At 44.6% G+C, this 24517-nt stretch overlaps 1 pseudogene; it reads left to right on the plus strand.

Annotated features, from left to right (window-relative positions):
- Positions 1-12449: 12449 nt before the first annotated feature.
- LOC127303730 (glutamate receptor 2.8-like) lies at positions 12450-19364 on the plus strand (annotated as a pseudogene).
- Positions 19365-24517: the final 5153 nt, after the last annotated feature.

The raw sequence follows: 24517 nt of genomic DNA on the forward strand, positions 1-24517 counted from the left end.
CCGTAGGAGGGTAGGATGTTCTCATCATGAAGTTCTTAGCTTGATGAGATATCTATTTATATCCATACTTTGGAAATACATATATGATCTCTGCACTTGAAGTTAACGTAGATAGCTTAGTGTACAATTATTAGGCCATGGAATCTTCCGCATCATGGAATCAAGCTAGGGAACTTATATTGTATTTTATTATCACGCAATAATGTGTTGATATAGTGTGTAAATATATTACCACAACAAGCCATGGAGCCTACATTCTCTTTTCTATTTTTATTACTACATAAGAGTGTGTAAATATATTGGCATACGCGAAGACATATGATTGCAGATACCTTTATAGTAATACTGAACTGAATTTTGGCTGATGAAAAATTGACGTATTCTTTCACTATCCAGAGAAGTGTAAATGTTCAGCTTGACGAGAGATGGTTATCCACGTGGGACACTTGCAATGACGCCAGTGTACTATCCAATTTCATCCTTGAATTAAACGAAGGTAGAAGCAAAATAGCGGGTAAAACAAATATAGCACCAATATTGTTTCATCCTCATAAGTTCCATCTATCAGATTTATCATTACAAGAAACTGGATTGGTAAGAAATGATTCTGTTATGATGGCTAATTTGTGCTATTTTCTCCCCTCTATTTCCTGCATCTGGTGCAACTGTGGAGATGGAGGTTTCCTATGCATATTTTGTAAAGTTTTTCTATTCTAATAATAAAAATAGTTTCAATCTACTCCATTTTCAGAATTTGACACCGTCGACAACTGATAAATTGAGTTTCTGTAACTCTTTCCACTTATGAAGGGAACAACTTTGATTGTTTACCTCTGTTCACTTCACCAAGAAAATGAGTTCCCTTGGCAATATCATTTTCATGTTATTTATGCGTAGGTACTTATATATGTTTGATTCATGAACGTCAGGAAAAGATGCAGCGCTACTTAAAGCAAGTGCACTTACATATAGAAATATGCATATCATATTTCTATAAATTTCTATTCTATTTTCTGTTAGTTGAGTAAGCTTATCACCTATCATCTTTAGTTTCACTAATCTACTTGTAGAATGCAACTTATGATGGCAATTGGGAAACAAGAGAAAAATTGTACGTCTAATGAATATGCAAATTGTATTTCTGGTAAAATTTTGCTTTGTTTTCTGTTACGTGGGTAAGATTATCTCATACCATCATTAGTTCCACTCATCTACTTGCATATTGTAGCTTACACTGGTAATTGAAAATCAAGAGATAAATGATATGTCTGACAAAGACTTTTAATATTATTATCTACAGGTAAGTAATTGACGTAGCAGTGATTTTGCTCCATGTTGATTAACCTCTTGATTAACCTTGTCTTAGATGATATTGACATATTGATCCTGGTTGGTTGGTAAAGTGTATTGACAATGGAATTGTAAGTATGCTCGTATGCGGATATTCTACTTGAGACAATTTTGCTCTCTGATTTCTCCAACAAATAGTATTACGGTTAGTTCATTTACTATGTCGCCATTCTTCTTGATGTATCTTAAAATGTTTTCCATTAATTCTTAATATTTTTGGTTTAAGAACAATTTGTAGGATATTTTTTAATCTTGTATGTTATTGGTACGGTGTCTTTTTTGTTTAGAATCTTCTCTAAGACATTGACTTTTGACTATCCATCCAGATTATAAAAAACAAAATGCATTGTGTTTCTTTGCGTGGCTTCTTTTCATGTGAGAGGACATTGAGCCTCCATGTGTGGTTTTGGTAATTGATGGCAATCCCTATGGACTAATGGTTATATTGAGGTTCTCTCTTAGGTTGTGTCCATAGGAAATGCTTGAGCCATATGTTGGTCTCAAGGTAGCAAGATGAAGAAGATCAAGTGCGATGTAGAAGATGGATGAAGACGGTATTAAAGATGGATGAAGATGGGTAGAAGTTGGATGAAGACGGTGTTGAAGAGGGATAAAGACGGTGTAGAAGACGGTGGCGTGTATGTTCAAGAAGTTGGATGAAGATGGTGGCATGTGCAATGTTGAAGATGGATGAAGATGAAGCTTGCCGGCTCGAGTGGAATGCGCAAGGTCAAGGTTTGTTCTTGATAGGATAGTTGTCCGCTCTATCAAGAGGGCTCTCAGATGAATCACTTGATCGCATCGTTCAGAGAGAGCTCAAACCCCTTGCATTCATTGCATCGTGTTTTTTGATTGTTGTTGGTTCTTATCCATAATATGTTTTAGAGCTTGTGTTCATACTCATGACAAACTCTACCTCATCGGAAACGGATTTCGGATGCATCACATGTTGCGTGTTCGATTTTGATGATTTTCTCAGTTTATCGTATTGAGAGGTTGCACCTCTAAATTCATACAAAATCATCCTCCACTTGTTTCCACTTTTTCACCTTGTATGGAGGTAGCTCTTGCCGTCCTCTTTCCAACAATAATAGTTTCGTCCCATTCCAAGTTTCCTATCTCAAGAAGTCTTTTTCAACATCTAGAGAGAAGGTTTCCTTGTGGAGATTTCATCGGCTGACAAGGATCAATGTGGAGGATACCAAGAGGAGGGGTTTACACTTTGGTGATTCTGCTTTGGTCAATTTGGAAACAAGGCAACACCCGTGTATTAGGAAAGATAAGAAGGCAATATGTCCCTAAAAAACAGAAGAAAAAAAAAGAAGGCAATGTGATGCTAGGGAATTAATGAATCGCATCATTGATGAGCTGAGCCCATGGAAGCTTGTAGCTGCCGGAGGGAGACAAGCAATCCCAGGAGATTAGGCTTAGGTGTGGCGGTGTGTGTGTGTGTGTGTGTGGTGTAAATGTGATAGTTTATTTGCAACTATGTCAATCATCTTGTAAATTGCTTCTTTTTCTCTAAAAATATGGTGTGCTATTTGCCTACTCTTAGAAAAAAAGCTCCATTTACCCGTTTCATATTCTTGCATGTTTTCTGTTAAATATCGAAACCTATATGAAAACAAGGGCAAACAAGGCTTAGATTTTACTTATATACGAATATGTAAGGAATGGGAATGGCCCGACCGTGGACTTATTTGTATTACCTTATTACTTTAAGGTTATAAATATTCATCTCTTCATTTTATTATGACATGTATATTTCTTTTTTAATTATACAAACTTACGATCGAAAGTGGTTGAAAGAATTGATTTTTTTCCTTTATTTGTATATTAAGACAACATCTATGGGATGGAGGAAGTATTATATTTGAGTTTTTATCCTATATATGTTCCAAGTTTTTATTCAACAAATATTTTAAATACTACACACGGTTATATTTTTTCTGTATACTTTTAATATTTACATGAATTATATGCTCACCCATATAACATAGACACCATCAAATCTAAAGGTATAATTGATGCCCCCCATGGGGGTCTCATAGAGCTTAGAGCTTCTGGACCATTAGATCTTCATATCTAGGCAATCTCATCCGTTTATTCTGGGAAAAAACGAGTGGTCCGATTTGCCCTCCCACTAGCTAATCCCATGCAACAGCCATTTGTTACCCGCCAGTGGCTGCACGTGGGTCCCAGTTCTGTCCGGACCCGCATGTCGGTCACCGTGGGTAGATTTCGTGGGTGGTATTGGCCCTCCGGCTAGCTAACCCCATGCAACAGCGATGTGTTACCCGCCAGTGGCTGCACGTGGGCCCCACTTCCGTCCGGACCCGCATGTCAGTCACTGCGGGCAGATTTCGTGGATGGTGGAAAAAGATCTCCACCCGCAGGGGTAGATTGGGTAATTCCTCGCGAGGTGGTCAGAAGAGCCAAAACTACAGCCCGTGGTCACAACCCTAGCCATTTTCCATCTCCCGCTCCCCGCCGTCATCGGTCTCCTCCCCGTCGCCGCCACTCGCGCCACCTCCCCGCCGCCGCCATGTCCCCAGCTCCCGCTCCGGCGACTCCCTCCCATGGCATGGCCGCCGCTGCGCCGCACGATGGAAGAAGGAGGAGGTGCAGCCTCGCGGTGAAACCCTAGGCGCGGCGCGGGCTGACAGCAGCGCCAGCGGCTCTCAGGCGAGAGGAGGAGGCCGCCGTCAACGAGGAGACGCGCATCGACACGCGCGAGGAGTGCTGGCCAGGCCGTCGACGAGCGCATGGAGGGAGGCTCCGCCAGCGTGCCTCCGTCGCTGATGTGCTGATCCCTCCTCCCCGTCTCCTCCATGATGCCTCTGGTGGCCGCGTGATGTTCCGCCTTGCGCTGTCCGAGTGACAGAGGGGAGCGGCACAGGCGGCGGCCGCGGACCTCGCCGTTCCCTGCACCGACCGACGATTCGAGGTGAAGCCTAGCCCCGCTGCTGCTTTTCTCCTTCAACAGGAGGTGCCCCTGTCTCCATAGTCTTTGCATCGACAAGGCAGTATGAGGCTTCGATGGGATCTGGCCAGTGTGGAACCAGTTGAGGTGATTCCATTTTTTCCCTGCCTTATATTTTTCATGCCTAGATTCCTTTCTAATAATTGTTTCTCTGATTTGATTTCAGGATTTTCCTGCCAACTAGTGCTCAGTTCAAGGATCTCATTCTTTCCTTTTTTTCTGGTTGGTGTCCATGGTATGTGAAAAATGCCAATTTGTGGTGCATATCAGAGTCCTTGAGCAGAAAACTCCCTTTATTACTTTTATCATTTTCCTATTTGCTCTCCTGATGTGGATGGAGGCTAGATACAGGTTCACCTGACATCTTGTGGCTTTCTAAAAAGACATATCTGTTGTGCTGCTAGGATTGTTAGGTGCATCTTGTGCTGCTCTTCCTCAGGCGACAGGCCCACACGATGTGTTCAACACTGCTTCGTCAATGTCATGGAGAATGCCAACCGTTAGTGCAGCTCCTCACCCTCCTACGCCTCTTCTCCGGTGGTCACTTGACTTCTAAATGAGGTACATCACATTGCTTGTCTTCACGGGCTCTTAAAAACTGCTTTTGTTCCTAGAATAAACTGTAGGGGAAGACAAATGGGAAGTATGAATTTGCAGCCAGCAAAGGGACCATGCTAATGTGTATTACAATAACCATTTACATTAGCTTGCTTTCAGATTTTTAGTTACTTCATACTTACTGAATAAGCAAACTTTAAATTTGCAAGAAACTTAAGATTTCCGAGGAGGATACTTAACACACATTAATAGATAATAGATTCAAATAGGAGGAGGGAATAAGAACTGATTCATATACGGAAGGACCAAACATGTCAAGCAGTTACAGTTTTGGAATGTTGCCAGTCTACTTGGCTTTTACATATTTAATTTCATTTGGCTCATGTAGATTGTTTGAATGCTCAGCGAGGACGAGCTTGCTGGTTCCACATCTCACAAGGAGGAGGTCGATGGGATAATCTCCAATGGTGTGGAGAGCTGTTGTTTCTGCAGCCTGTGACGTCGACCGAGGTTTGTCAAACTTGAGCATCCATCTTCTTTGACTGTTTTTTTTTGGTTTTTGGTCAAACCCACTAGAATAAGTTGATTAATTGTTTGTATGCGTTAATACATTTACTCTGATAAATATGTGAAAGATGAAGCTGAACCTCATTTAAACTATTTCATGGAATTATGGACTAAATTTTAAAGATGTGTGCAAGACAAAAAAGGAGAGCTTTGAAATAATTCAGTTACGTACAAATGTTATCTTCAGTTTGGTTTCCCATATCATTTACCTGATTTTTCAATGGTTTTGTGTAGATTATATCTCATTGATGTGCTCATTAGTCATTTCTACAAAAAACCAAGAAGATTCTTCGCTGTTTTGGTCTCTTGATTGAGCACAGATAAAGAGATTCTTGGATTCAGTAAAGATTCAAGCATTTGGCATGTGATTTGACACTGATTCAGTCACTTTCTATGAGGGTTCTCTTTCATGTACAGAACGGTTTGGACCATTTTAGAGATAAAATGTTTTTCTTTGTTAAGTAGCTATCTTGTGGCTACATAGCATTCTAAGTTAACAGGATAGTTTGATTATATGCATGTGGGGTTAAATCCTTATATTCCTTTAAGACATAACTGATGTTTCTCTTGCTTTGGCCTTTTGCAGCAAATTATACGGATTTTATTCAGGGACACGCTCATGTGAGCTATGCCCTCTTACTCATGCCATGAGTTGTCGCTGTTATCGTCGTCGTCATCATGTGGATGTTATAAAAATATATTGGGATTGTTGTCACTCTGAATTTTACTGGAAGGTATTCTCCTCTCCACCCAACTAACCAATACGAGTACAGAATCAATACGAAACTTTCTTCTACTTCTATATATTTCCTTGATATTGTGGCGCCAAAGAATGTTATATGTGTTGCCTGCTTGTTTCTCTGAACTGGTTCATGTGTAGTCTAAAAAAGAGAACATCTTCTTTTGTATAACGTTCTTATGTATTCCCTTAGTATTGTGCACTCCTTATTCTGGAAAGAGACGTCACTTTCTTCCTTTTTAGGTGGCCTTTTGTAAAAATGTCAAAGAAAGCATTTCTGTTAATGCATTTCTGAGGTGTTAGGTACACTAGGGATTCATGGTTTAGTTTGTACATTGCATATAGAAATACCGTTGGTGTGATCCTTTTCTGAAACTTTTTAGGTCGATTCTAATTTATCCAAGGAGAGAAGGTTGTCCTTACCAGTTAGAAACTAATTTTATTACCATTTGGTTTCTTATCATACTCTACGTCAAAAGGTATAATTGATGCAAACAAAATTGTTTTTGGTTTGTGCAAATGTTTTTAGATATGATAGGAAGGTGTTTGACGAAATTCCAAGGAAAAGGTTCTTGGATTCAGTACAGATTCGGCTATCTTTTGAACTATAGTTGTTCTTACACATTGTTAGATCGACAATGGTAGAGTTCACGTATTTGAGATATACAATCTTTTGTTGTTCTCATTTCTTGCCTAATTGCGACCGCCGTGGAGATTATGCATTTTCTTACCGTGGTTTACTGTATAAATCCATGCTGGTTCTTAAAGATTATGCATTTTCTTACCGTGATTTACTGTATACATCCAATGCTGATTCTTAAAACCAAATAAATGTCTTATTTTAGCTAAGATTTTTATTTCTTGGATGTTCCAAGCTACTGTGTTCATCTACCTGACATGCTTTGGATTTTGTCAGGTTCATCACCTCGTTTACTGGTTAGTTCCTTCCTCATTTCCAAATTCACACCGTGCGCTTGATGCAAATCTCAAATGTTTTTGTTGTTGCTGTAGGTACTTCATTGAAAAATAATATCCGATAGTACCACCAGAGAGGCTATATATGCAAGCTATGAACATTGAAACGAGCAAATACCAGCTGTACATTCTCTTCACTGCATGAGATACAAAAGATCACAACTCATATTCGATTCATAAGGTGGGTTTTTTGGCTACTGTTACTTTAACATGCCTGCTTCATTCAAGTGCAGAGAGACACCAAAGAAAACACGTATGTGGTCCTTCTTACCAGCTACGGGAATCATCTACTCCGTATTTCACTAGGATTATATCCTCTTATTTGCTACAGTTTTCATTCTCATCTGGTATGTTGCCCGTTGATTTGGCATTATTGCTAGGTTAACTATTCCTTGTGAAAATATATTGTACACCAAAATAATTTGGAAAAATAAATTAATAGTTGGTTCTTAGACGTGTGTCAGATAATATACCTAATACTTTTTCCTATTCATTCCTCTTTTCTATGATGAAAGCCATTGAAACATATTGTGAACATGATGGTACTACTGCTGCAGCTTCTCGCCATCTGCCTCTTTTCCATCTTCCTTCTTTTATTATTTAAATTCAGAGTTAGTCACAACTCATGGGTGCATTTTTTATTTTCATGTTCTGAAGCATATACAATAAGGATCATCCATCTTAATAATTTTGACGCTACTGTTCTTTACATTTCGCCTCTGCCAGAACATTGTTGTGCTATTATTTTTATTGTATAGCCTGTTCATGGATATCTCATTTAACTGTTTTGTGCACATGCGGCCAGTTTGCTCTTTCTACTTATTAGTTAACCAAGGTATCTAAAAGTTGCGCTATTAGTAATTTGGTTTTACTCGCCTAATACTGCCATCGATATATCGAGTTTGGGATCCTATATAGCAGAATGATTTCTCTTTACTTGATTATCATGTATACCTTCTCTTAGGGGATTAAGCTGACATTTTCCTGGCTTAGTGTTTTCATATTATCTCACTATTGCTCTACATTTTGTGCAACGCAATAATATGAATTCAACAGTACGGATTATGTGAATATTTTTTCACAACGTCTTTCAGGGAGGTAAGCTTTCCTGGCCGATTCTCTTCGTTGCTCCCACTGGCTAGCTGGTGGTTTCTATTACACAAGCATGTTAGGGTGAACCTAATTTTCATTCAAAGAAACTTGGTCGAATTGTTCCTCTTTTATATTTTAGATAGCCCGATTAACATAAGGATAACCAGTAGACACTTTTTTCTTTAGCTTTTAAATACTGGAGTCACAACATATTTATCTTGATTACCTATTGTTGTCTGTTAGTTACCTGGCATCATATTTACTCCATGCTTTTCTATCTTGCAGCAGCAGGGCAAAGAAAAATATTGTGACGACAATTTGTCTACCTAAGGACACCAACTTGTATTCAGCTTGATCTTTTGGATTGACCATGGTGAGTATGGATATGTTTCTTGATGTACAAGTGATTCTTTGGCTTAAATAGCTTTGCATGGATATGTTTAGTCTCAATGCATTGTATCAAGCATGTCTTTTCAAGATAAACATATCTGAACTGTGTCGACCTCATTGTTCCATACGTATTTTCCTATATGTTCTCCCTATGTTCTGAATGATTAGTTGTGATACTTCAAGTTAAGTAGGCTTTTAGCAATTTCATTTCCCAACCCTGCATTACCAAGAGCTCTCTTCGTTTGGTTGGTTCTTTCTTGATCATATATTTTCACTTTATTGTGATGTATGATAAACCGCTAAGCTCCCTAATTTGGCCATGAATAGAGAGTGTTATTATCGAGTTTTGCATGACCGGGGCCATGATAAATTATGAGTTAATTAAACATGAGTTCTGACGTGATGCTTGAAAATACTTGCAGGTGTGGTATATGGCGTATACAGCGAGCCACGGAGTGGCCTGAGCCCGCGAAAGGTTCACAAAAGACAAGCTGCTTTGGCTTGAGCACAACACAAGGTCTGATTGAGTTCAAGTGTGAGGGCAACAGTAAACATAATTGGGTTCATGGTGTACAAAATCTGCTCCAGCAGGTTGATGTAACTGATCAGGTAGGACACCAGCTAGAAACACTAAAACTCAAGTGGTCAGTTAGTACATGAATACAACATGGCAATATCAAGAATGGATTTACATTCCAGTTTGAGGCATGATTTTAATAGAGATATGAATGATCCGTGACCTTCTGAGATATACTTGATGGTGTCGATATTGTTAGAGCTGAAAACAGAGTAACCTAACTCAAGATTCACTAGAATGCATACAAAACCATATTGGTCACAATCTGCTTTGATTTTCGTCGGTTTGTGTCCTAAGACATGTTGTACCATTGGTCATTTATACAACGCTTTACACATCTATGAACCATGCCGAGGGAGCACGAGCACATGGCAGCACAGAAGCTCATGTCTTTTTATGGCCTGGTGTGTCTCTGAAATTTGTTAATTCCTATTGTAGCTACAGTTTCCACAGTAAGAATAATCATACAGATGCCATAGTTGTGTTATTTACTTATGACTGAAACTAATATAGCTATGTATCCATCTAAGGTTTTTTTTGCTCAACCATTTCTTTGATCGTATTATTGTCTCACCTTGGTTAATCTCATTGCAGCGTTTTGAGAAGGAAAAGGTCATCTATACAATGGGTGTATCAAAATGGAGTCCGCGGTTCAGCTGAACTAATGTCATTGCTACATGTGAATCTATTGATGGATCTTACCTGATACCTGCTTAGCTGACTGAAATGATTGAACATATTTTCCTGTATATGGATAAAGACACATCTACTGAACTTGTGATGGAAAACGCTCTTTGTAGTTTCCATAAAAAACTATAAAGGTACATGATCTAACACTGTTGTCAGTCTATATTTTTGTATGCCTTCCAATACAACTAAATATTGCAGTTGCTAATGTTGTATGCTTATGCATATTGAACTTCTTTTCCTGTAGCTAATCCATTGCCAAATTCAAATATATTATTTTGATTGGATGTGATCTGTTTCTAAATACGTTGCACTTTGTTCCTTATATTGCTTAGATTAAACCATCCGAGTGATGCACCATATAATTTCTGCTTGCATTATTTGTATGCACATGTACAATGTTTGTATCCTCAGCAAGTACATGTGGCATTTGATTTGCCAATTCCGCTGAGGTATGCCAAAACTGAGGGAGATCTGAGGGGAAGAGAAAAAGAAGCACTACAGATATCTTCCTGTGAGAGTTAACTCCCCCATTACAAGGAATAACATATTTACGTAAAGTACACATGTAACTTTCGTACATGATTACTGATATGTTTAGTGATTTAGCCTGAACATTTTTCTTTTGCCTGCTCTATCGAACTTAAACTGTTTCTTTTTATGGAAGAAAACATGCATAGGTAGTTGACTTGACTGTTAACTTCTTGGCTTGCACTCATGCTCATTGGCTGCTCCCTTGCAGATACTATCCATTTATCCAAAGCTGCACACAATATCATGATGGAGATGTCAACCCAGACATCGCCGACACATGCATAGACCTCGGTGAGGTCAAGAGGATGTTTCAGTTGGCGTTCCTTTGCAGCAAGATGCAATGTGGTCTGCCTAGAACCAGCCCCGAAGTCGGCACAGCTGCAGGCTTCTCCTCAGTCGTCCGCAGCTCCAGCTCCGAGCTATATCAACGAGTATGCCACTTCTTAGATGAATAAACTTTCTGCTTCTTTGTCAATATTTTAATTCCTAAGAAGATTGAGAAACTGAATCTACGGTACTTCTCACACCGGTCTTAATTTGACACTCGGTCTTTATTTGTGTCATTGTTCTGTGATAACCTAGAAAGTTGTATTTTCCCTTCAAATATGTTAGATGATTCAGTAATGAAGTCTGAAATTATTGTTGCATTGCGCATTTCTTTGTGGTGTCATCTACCTAACCGCTGGTTGTCAGACTTTTGCTTTTGTCTTTGATTGAGAGGAGTATATATATTTTGGTAGTTATAGTTTCTCTGCCTTATTCTTAGTGTAGATATGCCAGCTTTTTAAGTAGAGTCACATGAGGTGATTTGGACGAGTGAGGCGACCATGATAAGAAGGTTTCGATGCACACTGCCTATTTGCTGAGATGCAGGTACTTGGGTTGTTCCTCCCTAAGTTACTGTGCAGTTTATTTATCGTGTTGATTGTATGGATTTTGGAGGGTGGCCATATGCAAGGAGGAGCTGTCAGGTGTTAGTTTGGAGAGTGGGTATATGCAAGGTATCCTCCGAATTAGTTCGTTGATTTAGTAGTTGCCCCTTTTGCTTTGTTTCTTACTCTTTTTTTCTTCTGTGTTCTTTTCCTCTAGGTTTACATGGCAATCATTGCATGGTTTCTGGCATGCGTATGGTTCTTCCGATGCTTCCGTTTTATGGATCATGTCGATTCCCTGCAACATCTTACAGTGCTGGTTCCCTTCCATTGTTTAAGGATATGACACAGGGTTCAAATTCTTGGTTAATTTACCTTGCCATTTACAGCAGTGTTAGCTTTGGGTGGTGCAAGTACCTATTAAATTATGTGTAATATCTTCTGAAGACAATGCTATGTTACTTTTGTTGATCTTTCCTTCCTTTGCACTTCACAAAACCATAAGCTCTTGGTTGCTGTAATTTATTCCCATGTTTCCCTGATTGGGTACAGGCCTTGGAGATCCGTTTGTTGTTTCATGTATTTGATCATACCAGAAAATCTTATTATCAAGAGTATTTCAAAATAATCATCGGTGCGTGATACCGGGGCCGCGCGCCAAGGCGCGCTTCAAAATCTAGTATACGGTAAGGAGCCGTGGCGAAGCACGGGCATTCAACTAGTAAACCAAGAGCAAGGCGGATCAAAGAAGAATTTCACCACGTTGTCGTTCTCGGGGATTTACCTTGATCCCGCGACTGTTCCACGCAAAGTAAAGGAAACTCAGCCAGCCCAGAGCCCAGACCAAACGCTGACACCACTATTCAAAAAAATTTAAAAAACGCTGACACCGCATCGAAGTCAAGTCAATTACTGAGTCCATCCCAGAATAATACGGATACGCAGCTTCCTCACACGTACGTACGGCACCTCGAATCGACCTCTCGACTGAAGTCGCATTTCGTTCGCATATAAATTCTGTCTGCATGGACGCGGTGGTATAGCCCAAGCACACTGCACACAGGTTCGTAAGCTCAATACAGCTGATCGATTGTCTGCTAGCTGCGCCAGTACGTGCCGTGAGAGATGGCGAGGCATCCGGCTCACTCTCCCGTCGTCGTCTGCTTGCATCTCCTTTTGGCTGCGCTGGTTGTGCACCAGGCCAGCCTGGTGGCCGCCGCGCAGAACGCACCGGTGAAGGTCCGCGTCGGCGTCATCCTCGACTTCGCGTCGCCGGTCGGGCGCAGGCGGCGGACCGGCATTCGGATGGCGGTGGAGGACTACTACGCCGCCCATCCCGGTTCAGCTACGAGGGTAGAGCTCCATTTCAGGGACTCCGCGGGGGACGTTCTTGGCGCCGCTTCTGCCGGTAAGCGCCATCAATCCTCTACCGCTTCGCCCTCAATTCAGACGTTAAATTGGTGTGTTCTTCATCACTATATGGATCAAGCGTGAGTTCTTGGAATTTTCTAAAATAAAAACGGTAATTTTTTTTTAGCCATGACCGCTTGGTAGTTAAGATTATTCATAGCGGAAGTAACATAGAGTAGTTAAATGCACACGTTACTACCAACGTGGGCTTTTGGATCTCGAGTGCTACACGCCTCCAAACACCCCAAAAAAATTGAACCATCCTGGAAACCAAGGATGATCAAGTTTGTAATTGTGAAAAATATGTTTGTAAAAGAAATAATGTTCATGGTCTTGAGGGCAAAAAAATCAAAATTATGATGAATATAAAGTGAATAATATTTGAACATGGGGACGTTTAGAATTTGTTTTTACCCAAGATACAATGAAAGTAATTTTTTAGGGAAATATTTTTATAAAAGTACAATACCTAATCATCTTTGATTTCAAAAAAAGTTTTTTTTTCTATTTTCCAAGTAGGGGGCTGTGTAGCACCGGAGATCTCCTATGTATTCATGTTAATACTCTCTATGTTACATCCATAGTAGATGGTATCATTGTTGTAGCAAAATAAAAAAGATATATTTATTAATTTTTAGACTTGTTTTTCTTGGAATATGTGATATTTTTCGATAATAAGAATATATTAATATTAAAAGATATCAATTACATCCAGGCTCTGCAACAACGCAATGCCCTAATGGCATTACGGAAACACACAGCCAAAAAAAGAAAAAGAAAAAACTAAGAAATAAAAGTCCCGCTACAAATCCTAGCCTTAGCAACAACAGTACATCCACCACCAAGACAACACGACTCTCCAAAAGCGACTCCTCCAAGAAGCGGACAGTGCACCCGCACCTTCGTCGCCCAATCAAAAATCTTAGGTTTCCACCCTGAAGATAGTCCCCGCTCTCAAAATAATGCCTCCAACAAAGACATTGTCAGGCACAACCAGTTAAGACCAGACCTTGGGTTTTCACCCTGAAAGGTAAGATTCCGAACTTCACATGTGCTGCCGCTCCCACTTTCATACCACTGCTGTAAAGCCCGGAACACCAAGCAAGTCCCTCAACAGCGCAGAGACTTGAACCTCCCTTAGCTAGTCCTTCAATCCGGCCTTCATGATATTCTGTTCTTCTAACTTCACCATGGACCAAATGTCACTTGATATCAACACAGAACAGAGCTTCACGCAGCTCCCTCCAGAACAAAACGGTCGAAATAAAATCATGGGTGCGCACGACCGAATACCACCGATCCAGCAAACTCCAGGTAATAGAAGCACTGTTACATTCGCCGGCGGCGCCTTCCGGAACTCAACACTCTAGCTAGATCGAGAAGGGCACGCCTCGGGTAGGTCTTAATATTCGCCCAAGAGACCCTAGGACCGCCGCCTTTATTCAGGTCGGGGCCCACGCCGGCGACCATCCTAGGCTGGCCAAGGTTGCCGCCGGAGACACCAAGCGCAGATCGCATAGTACGGAGACACCGCATACGCCTGGGCACCGCCAGAGCCGAAACGCCAGCCCTCCACCGATGGCCGCCGAGAGGCGAGGAGAAGAGGACCTAGGGGTTCCCCCTGCAGCCCGCCCCCAACCATCCCTCCGCCGCCGGCAGGGCTCACCACCACCTCTTCGTCTGTCGTGCCGCCACCGAGGCCCCCGACGAGAGGGTCGTGCCCTGGCCCGAGGAGGAAGTCCCGCGTCTGCCCCCCGCGTGCGAGAGGACGAGGAGTCCCCGCCGGCGCCGACCAGGCTTTGCTTGGCCGCGCCTCCTGACGACGAGGGAGGGGAGGGGGGAGGGGGTGGCGACAGCAGCACGGTAGGGTTTCTCCCGGCCGCCACGCGGGGGCGACACGGGAGAGGGGGCGACCTGGAATATGTGATATGATGATAATATAGCTAGTTATCACATTCCTCTCTTTTCTCAATTAATTAATGACATGTCATGTCATTGCATGTAACTTTATGTTACTACATGAGTTACTTCTACTATAGATAGTTTAGTGTATTGAGTTCTTTTGCTCACGAGCACGCTTGCAGTTTTTTTATTTTATATGAAGATAAAAATTGTGTTGTTTAATAAAAAAGGAAAACTTCTGGAAAAATTCACGGGACAATGGTCGTACAAACTTTTTGTGAGGAAAACATGCTTGTTTGTGTTCTTCACTAAAAAAAACATAAGATTGAGTGTTAGAAAGGAAATTTATTTTTTGTTGAATTTATTCGTTTTTTCATGGGACAATGAAATGTATGATATTGTATCAAAATTAAATCTACTTGGTCATGTACATAGGAAAACAAATTCACGGGACAATGAAATGCATGTTATTGCGTCAAATTACTACTTTGTCTTGGTTTTTTCCCATCAACGATTTTGATACTTAGAAATTATTTCTAAAGTCAACGCTAACAACCATCTGAACTAACTCGCACAAGTAAAGTGATATAGGCTAGCCCCCCGTGGCGCTCCCCTGGGGCGACTCGGGTGCCGAAACCCTAGCCTCCCCAAGGCCTCCTCGTCCTCCTCCCTCCCTTTTCGCTGCCCAATGATGCTGGCAAGCAAAGTTCTTGCCGACGGGCGGCGGTGGCGGGGCCCCTGTTCGGGTGCCGGCGCGAGAGCGTGGCGCGGTGGCTGGTTGCGGTGGTGTGGCTGCCTGCGGGCATGGAGGCGTTGTCATAACCCTGACTGGACATCCTCCCCGAGCACCGGGGGAACCCTAGATTCAGCTTGCCGGACCGGGCAGCGACGGCGTCTCTGCGCCGCTCGCTTCTTGAAGGCGTTGCTTGGGCTGCACGTGGAGTACCCGATGTGGCAGCAAGAGATGGTGGTGGTGAGTTTCTATGGCATGTCCGCCGCACTAGGTGATAGACTCCGGGGTGCACTACGCTGACGACGACACTCCCCGACGACTGCTACACTAGTCCCAGCCAGGTCCTGCCTTCCACCTGCAGACTCTCTAGGCATTTATGGGTGCGAGGTACATTGGCCTGGGAAGTGCTGGAGTTGCATTTGTCCTTGGAGGCGTTTGGCATTGGTTGTGGCGTGGCCATGTTGCTTTGAGTCTCGACACCTCGCCATTCATGGCCAGAGGCTAGGCTACAAGGAGCCCTTTGTTGTCGCGTTTCGAAGTTGGAGGCACCTCCTCTCCTAGTTGTAGTCGCTTGGTGAGGACAGTCGTGTGTGTGTATGTTTGTGTGTGTCCCTCCTCTGTGAAGGTTGTACCTTGTTGCCTTCCTTTTCAATGAAATGAAATGCATATTCTATTACGTTTTCTCGAAAAATAAGTAAAGTAATGTAGGAGAAAAGCTTCACCAAGGCTTGACTTAATTAAGTGAAGTAGGAAATCTTTGCTCAAAGAGATTGGCAAGACACAAGTCGTACTGACCGATATAGTTTAAACAAAAGGCAGGAGTGCCCATATTTAAATTAATAAAGCTTTTTACGGCTAGTACATTGGTGCTGAAGAACAGCTTACAAACCATTGACCAAACAAACACGACGGATAAAACACTAAGAACAGCTTAAGGTAGCCGAGTCCTTCATCCACGAGCAGCTACGGAGACTGAAGAAGCTAGCTGAAGAAGGATCCAAGTAATATAGGAGAAAAGCTTCACCAAGGCTTGACTTAATTAAGTGAAGTAGGAAATCTTGGCAAGATACAAGTCGTACTGACCGATATATGTACTCCTACTTTGTCTTTCGTGAACGGTGCTTTGCTGTTGTGTTGCAGCCGTGGACCTGATCAAGAGCGCGCAGGTGCAAGCCATCATTGGGCCTCCGACCTCGGCCGATGCCGAGTTCGTGTCCCACATCGGCGACCGCGCGCACGTCCCGGTCATCTCCTACGCCGCCACCTCCCCGGCGCTTTCCGCAGCGCAGACGCCCTTCTTCGTGCGCGCCGCAGCCAACGACTCCTTCCAGACGGCGCCAATCGCGGCCGTCCTCGGCGCCTTCAGGTGGCGTGCCGCGGCCGTCCTGTACGAGGACTCCCACTACGGAACCGGCATCCTTCCGGCGCTCGCTGACGCTCTCCAGGGCGTCGGCGCAAAGATCATGGACCGCACGGCCGTGCCGAACGACGCGACCGACGTCCGCCTCGACGCGCTGCTGTACCGCTCCATGGCGATGCCGACGCGCGTGTTCATCGTGCACATGCTGTATCCTCTCGCCGCGCGGCTATTCCTCCGGGCGAAGAAGGCTGGCATGATGTCCGAGGGATACGTCTGGGTCGCCACGGACGGCGTCGGCAGCTTCATGGACAGGCTGAGCCCTGAGGACATGGACGTGATGCAGGGCGTTGTCAGCCTGCAGCCCTACACGCAAGTGACGAAAGCCGTCAAGAGCTTCTCGGCACGGTTGAGGACGAGGTCGCGGCAGGAGAACCCGAGCGATGAGGACGTCGTTGATTCATCCTTGATGAGGCTCTGGGCCTACGACGCGGCATGGGCGATCGCTGCGGCGGCCGAGGCAGCCCGCGTGCCCGGCCCGGCGTTTAGGACACCTCAACGGAGCACCGCGCTGACGGACTTGGACCGTCTCGGCGTCTCCACAACCGGAACGACGCTTCTCAAGGCGGTGCTCGCAACGACGTTCGACGGGATATCCGGTAAGTTCAAGCTGGTCGATGGGCAGCTGCAGCTGCCGGCGTACGAGGTGTTGAACATCATCGGGAAAGGAGGCAGGACAGTTGGGTTCTGGACGCCAGAGTCCGGGATCTCGCAGGATTTGGGCCCTGACAGCGCCAAGGCGCTGAAGCAAATCCTTTGGCCAGGCGAGCCACGGTCCACCCCGAAAGGCTGGGTCATGTCACCGAACGCGCCAATTCTCCGTGTCGTCGTGCCGGTGAAGCTCGGGTTTAAACAGTTCGTGGAAGTCTCCACGAACTCGACAACCGGAGAGACAAAGATCACGGGCTACTGCATCGACCTGTTCGACGAGGTAATGAAGAATCTGCCCTACCCTGTGAGCTACCGGTATTTGCCCTACCCTGTGAGCGATCCTAGCTTGGATTATGACAAACTTGTGGATCTGGTGCGCGATCAGGTCAGTACCATAACGATGCCCGTACCCTACACTAGATGGGTCGATTTTACAGATAAGAGGATTTGCTACAATTAATGTTGAACCACTTTCAGGAAGCCGACATGATCGTCGCAGACGTGACAATCACCGCCAGCAGGATGACCAAGGCAGACTTCACCATGCCGTTCACGGAGACGGGGTGGTCCATGGTCGTGGCGGTGCACAAGGACACGAGCTCGACCATGTGGATCTTTGTGTATCCACTGAGCGCGAGTCTCTGGCTCGCCAGCCTCGCCTTCTTCTGCTTGACCGGCTTCGTTGTGTGGGTAATCGAGCACCGGGTCAACACCGAGTTCCAGGGCACACGATGGCAGCAGCTCGGCCTCATCTTCTACTTTGCCTTCTCGACACTCGTCTTTGCACACAGTAGGAATCCAAATTTATTTGTAGGAAGATTTGTGCACACCACCATCTCCTCCCTAACTAATTAATAAGAGCTTGATTATTCTCAGAGCAGAAGCTGGAGAGCAACCTGTCGAGGTTCGTGGTCATCATATGGGGCTTCGTAGTCCTAATCCTGACATCCAGCTACATGGCCAGCCTGACGTCGATGCTGACCGTCCAGAAGCTCCTGCCGAGCGTGACCGACGTGAGGGAGCTACAAAGACGCGGAGACTACATTGGGTATCAGGGTGGAAGCTGTATAAAATCCTCTCTCCTGGAAATGGGCTTCGCCGAGGATAGGATGAGGGAATACGACTCAGAGGAAGAGTACGCCGACGCGCTGTCCAGAGGCTCGGCCAATGGTGGGGTCGAGGCAGTGTTCGATGAGATCCCATACCTCAAGTTCTTCCTGTCGCAGTATTGCGATGGCTACGTGATGATCGACCCCATCTACAAGACCGACGGCTTCGGATTCGTAAGCACCACCCCACTAGCTAGCTACCTCTGTTGAAAAAATATGCAATCCATCGGTTGATCATCACCATCATGCATTGTTCTATCTATGATTGTGATAAATTACTAGCATCTTGTGGTTGTCGATCTGCAGGTGTTCCCGAGAGATTCCCCAATGACAGGAGATGTGTCCCGTGGGATACTGACGCTGGATGTAGCCAAAAGGTCCAAGATCGAGAAAGCGTGGTTCGGCGAGCCTGGTGCGTGTCGCAGTAATCAGAGAAAGTCCGCCGTCAGCACGTCGGCGAACCTAAGCTTCGGGAGCTTCGGTGGGCTATTCATCGTGACCGGCGTGACCTCCGGCCTCACGCTACTCCTCTACCTCGCCAGATTCACCTACCGCGAGCGTGATGAAATCCGCGCAGCGGAGGCTACTGCTGGCTCCGGGAGCGTCTCAATGCGAAGGCTGCGCGCATGGGTGCAACACTATGATAGGAAGCACCTCCGGAATGGCAATGATCATGCAAACCGAACACACCAGTGGACGGTCGAAATCCCGAGGAAACGCCGTCGTCTGAACTGGGTAGCTCGTTAGAGCAGGGGGGCGAGGGGGCAGCGGCTTCTGTGGAGATGGCAACGCCATCAACAGATTGTCAACCGCACTAGCGCCTGGGCCAGTGTCCAAGAAAGGGTGCCCCGTGTCCGTGAGTTACTTAAGCCACCGTTGTATTAAACAGCAAAGGATCAAGTCTGAAGAAAAGAGTTGACCCTCTAAATTCTATCTCCTCTCTTGTCTCTTCTTCTCCAAGTGAAATCCGCGTTCGTTTCTCACCGGCCAAATACTGCCACAAAATAGATCGAAGTCCGGTCATTCGATCCGCCAAATGCAAGAACGGACGCGCCTGTTCTGATAGCAGTGAGTTCTGCGCTAGATGGATTGATGTCTGGCGAGTGTTACAGGAACGCAAAATACATTTTTCGATAAATAAGGGCGCGCTCCAGTAGATTGCAGACCGTCAGGCCAGGATGGCTGCAGGCCAAATCGGTTTGATTGGTTGCCCGCATGAGGTCTTGGGCTGCGCTCGCACGCTGTTTAAAGCAGCCTAGGGGCATACCCGAAGACAACGGCTAATTTCACCGTTTCTACCGGGACAAGCCCGGTCAAGCGAAAAGGTGGGCCCTGCTGCACGGGTGGTGCACAGGTGGGAGACGCCGCTTGTTCGGGGTGCACGCGAAATAAATCCTATCACCGGCCTCACTCCTCTTCTCACTCTCATTCTTCCTCTCTACCCCCCCCCCCCCCCCCCCCCCCCAAAAAAAACTATCACATCAACATCAAGGTAGGCGGTTGCACTACCGCTGACGGATCGATTGCTCGGTTGCGAAGGAGAAGAGCTCGACCGCGACGGCGGCGGCATCACGCTCGACCGCGACCACGACTGCGAGAAGCGGTTGCGGTACATCGACCTCAAGCACCCCCCAGCCTCTCCAATGGCGGTAAGCACTTGCAAACCCTTCTTTGGATATGGCCGCGTAGATGTATTGGTAGTTGTTTCGATGAGATGCATACTAGATTGCTAGGGTTAGCAATGTTTTTCGAGTACATTGATGCTCTGTACAGATGAATCCCCATTGTATTGGTCGGTGGTTTTTGGTAGTCCGCTACTGTTGTTCATCGATCTAGAAGTATTGGTCGTTCGCACGGCAGATTCATGATAGATTGTTTCCAGATAGGGGTTCACTAGATGTGGTGTACATAAGAGGGTTTTGGGGATTTGAGATTTTGAGTTGCCTATGATTAGAACTTGGACAACGCACACTACTTTCAGGGGGAGTTAGCGAACCTGGTGAATTGTGGTAACAAGAATCGTTAGCATTTCCTAGGTTCCTTGCCCCCATCTCTAAAGAATCTATGTGCACACTATGAACTATGAGGCATGCAACTTTGAGTATGAACTTCTGAACGACCGATGATTATAACTCGAGCACATGACACCTTGTGAACTGTGGTAACAAGAATTGTTAGCACCTACTCGGTTCACTCACTCCATCCTTGAAGAATATGTGTCCTACATCGTATATGAGGCCAACATTGTTATTGAATTGTGCTGCCTTGCATTGTATCTACTTTTCCTTTGTTGTTTCCTAGTCGATGATTACAGAATATAGCATCATAAAAATGGGTGAGATAATGAGACATTTAACATTTGATTTGTTCTTGCTACATGGTAAATGTTTGATTATCCCATTCACTCATGTTTGCTCTCACACATATGAGACCCTATCTGCTTAAATTGGTTCGTTGGCAATGATAGTTATGCACACTTTCTATTTTAGGGTGGGGTGATCGAAACGAGTTGTATGTACAAATTTGTGTGTGTCTAACTTGTTTCGCTTACTCCATCTCCGAATATGTGTGTCCATAGCCACATGCAACAAGTTTCTGAAACTAGAAAAGGCATGTTCAGGCAACATTTCTTTTGTCGGAAGTGTCAATGATTGCAATAGTTCCACATACATTAACACTCAAGATATGGGTTTCAGTACCTAGTATCATGTCCAGAAAGGGCTAGATTTGAGCAGGGTACAAGGAACTAAGAGATCATGTTTTGAGTTCATACACATACCATGGTATATTGTGTATGCGTATAGTGAATGAGGCTCTTCTTCTTTTTCTACCCGTGTTTGTGTTGCTAACCTTGCAAGGTTTTACGTTTATAGGCAATGGCGGCATGTAAACAACAGGAGGGCTCGAAAAGGAGGAGGAAAACCGGAAGAGCAGCCGGTGTTGGGCAGTGGTCCGAGGCAGTGACCCCAACCCACTTCCGCAAGGTGTTTATAGAACCTGGGTTGGGAATGTTGCCTATCCCAAAGGCATCCAGGCCCCTATATCGGCGGCAGTTCCTTACCCGATCACCCTGAAGACCTCCACTGGATGCACCTAGGACATCAACATCACGGATGTCAATGGAAGAGCCTGCCTTAATCAGAGGTGGCCTGCCTTCGCCATAGCTCATGATCTGAAGATATGTTTCCTCCTTACCTTCAAGAAGTTCTCGCCTAAGGTCTACAAGGTGGTGATTTTCAACTACAGTGGTGCTGAGGTGGTGAAGAGGTGCCTTGGTCACCCTGAATCATTGGAGAGGATCATCTTCCACGACTGAGCTACGTTTGTTTCATGTCATATCAGGTTTTATGTAGTACTATTGGTAATGTAGTACATAGAACTTGTCTCGAACATGTCCTGAACTGCTATCTAGTATCGTCGTTGCCTAAAATTGGTCTTGTTCTTTGCTTCCGGTTGGTAACCTCACCTATGTGAGCAGGTGGTAACCATAGCCCGCCAGTTGCAGCCAACCAAACTAGTGGTCTGAACCACTGCTTAAGCAACCAACCAAACGGGCTGCAACAAGTCTCTGGAGAGTACAAAAAAAATGCTTCACATGCTACCAAACAGACTGCACAACATGGCCCAATGCCTATTTTTACTCAGCACTGCCCAGCTGAGTTGCGAATTGGATGCATGCTACCAAACGCTCCCTAAATGAACACAAAATACATGGTGATCATGAAGGGTTCCTTCGGATTTTGCCTCAAAGTTGTGGGCTCTCGCACCAAAGAAAACTTGTGGGCTCACCCATGCTTCAAACCACCAAATCCAAAACTTTATTATTACCCCCTCCAATCAATAATAAGTGTCGTGGTTTTACTAAGGACACTTATTATGGACGAGAGAGAGTGTTAAGAAAAGAGTTTTAGTTACAAAGTCCAGCATAGGGTGGAACGAACAGATGCAAGGTTGTTACTCTGGCGGCATAATGACACTCCAAAGTTTAACGACGACGACGCTGAAAGCATTTGCCTCGTTCTTGACCTTCACCATGATGACAAATGGAATAGATGAGAAATTTTGGAAAACCCTTGTGTTTCTCTCGCTCGAAAGCCCCCAAGCCACTAACAAGATCAAAGATGAAGTTGCGTTCTGCTTCACACCGTCGAGATGTAGAACAGAGAACCACCACTCCTTGATGATGTGAAAGCTTCCCATGAGGTGATGTCCAAGTCGACCATTCCTTAAGAGTCACAGACCATGCTCCAACTACAATCGAGAAGCGGCGACAAAAGAGAAGACGAGCCACTACCTCTCGAGTCATCCTACGTAGACATAGCCTGCAGTTAGGCCAGCCGTGTCGTTGAAGGTCATCAGCAGTCCACACTCTGCTTTGAATATGCAAAAAAAACACTTAGGTGTCCCATAGTTACTCCACTAGATGGTTGGCCGCATGGACATCAAAGGCATCCCCTCAAATCGCGTGTCGCAGGCATAAGCCGCCGTATAGGATCCAAAAGTGGTAAGCTTCCAAGAAGTGGTGTTGCGTGTCACGGTGACACGGTGCACCTCTTGTATCATCGACCAAAGGAGAATGATTCTTGCAATTGGTATAAAATAACTGTGTTGGATGTGTCAATGTTGGTAATCCAGGGGCTCCCCATATGTTCATTCTAAACATAATCATTTGTTGCTTTGGAGATATAGAAACAATATAAGTTGTTATTTTGGCCTTGCGGCCATGAACCCACGACGCATGCCAAAACCTGGCCATTTTTCTGTCGCTGATGACTGAAAGACCAAGGATGCCGCCTAGAGGGGGTGGGGGTGAATAGGCTCTTAATTTTTTATTACTTTAGGGGCTTGAGAAAGTGCGGAATAAAGCTAATTTTAACTTGACAAGCACAAATCCTACAAACTAGAGTTTACCTAAATGAACCAACGACTTATGTTAAGAAGGCAAGCAACAAGGTGATAGCAAGATATAGAGCATCAAGCGTGAAGGCTATCACAAAGTAAAGTGCATAATTAAAGGAGATCGGTTGAGGAGTAACCGAGGCACGCAGAAACGATGATGTATTACGAAGTTCACACCCTTGCAGGTGCTACTCTCTGTTTGAGCAGTGTGGAGGCAAAATGCACAAGAGCGTACCATATTCTCCTCGAGCCTTCCCACCAAAAGGCAAATCGATCCACTAAGGGACCCTTGAGGATGGTCATCGAACTCGTGCAAGCTTGGGGAGAGCTCCACAACTTAATCGGAGGCTCCAAAGTAAACTCCACGAATGTCACAAGAAACTCCAAAAAATTGGAGGCTCCCAAGTAATTTCCACTAAGGCCAAAGTCCACACCGCCACAAAGTCCAACAAGCCATCTAGGGTTCCAAGAACCCAACAGGTACAAGCTCCGGGTACAAGCACCCAAGAGAAATCAGAGAACTCAAACCGATGCACCAAATACAATGGCAAGTCCCTCACTCTCAAATTCCACCAAGGTTACAAGAACTATTGGGGAAATAAGAGAGGAAGAAGAAAGAAGGAGAACAAAAAATATCTCCAATATCTAGATCTAGAAGATTTCCTCACAAAGAGCAGATTTTGATTGGTATGATTGTAGATCTAGATCTCCTCTTTCTTTTCCCTCAAATAGGTGCAAGAATCATGGAGGAATTTAGGAGATATGAAGCTATAGAGGGTCAAGAATGGAGGACAAAAACGTGTTCAAGAACCTGCTTAAAGGGTGGGAAACCATTGGGGAAGAAGGGCCCTTAAATACCCCCCCCCCCCCCCCAAAAAACCTTTCCGTTACGGGCTGCGCGGGGGCCATAATTTCTCCCCCCCGCACTATTTCTGGCATCCAGGCACGCCTGGCCAGCTCACAAAACACGTATATAGGGGTGGATTTTTGGTCCTCGGGGCCAGAATATTCGCCCCCCAAAATTGGCAGAAAGATCAAAATGGAAACAACCAGAATTTGAGTACCGTACTCC

Source organism: Lolium perenne, chromosome 5, assembly GCF_019359855.2.
Source record: "Lolium perenne isolate Kyuss_39 chromosome 5, Kyuss_2.0, whole genome shotgun sequence".
In the NCBI taxonomy this organism is placed as follows: Eukaryota; Viridiplantae; Streptophyta; class Magnoliopsida; order Poales; family Poaceae; genus Lolium; species Lolium perenne.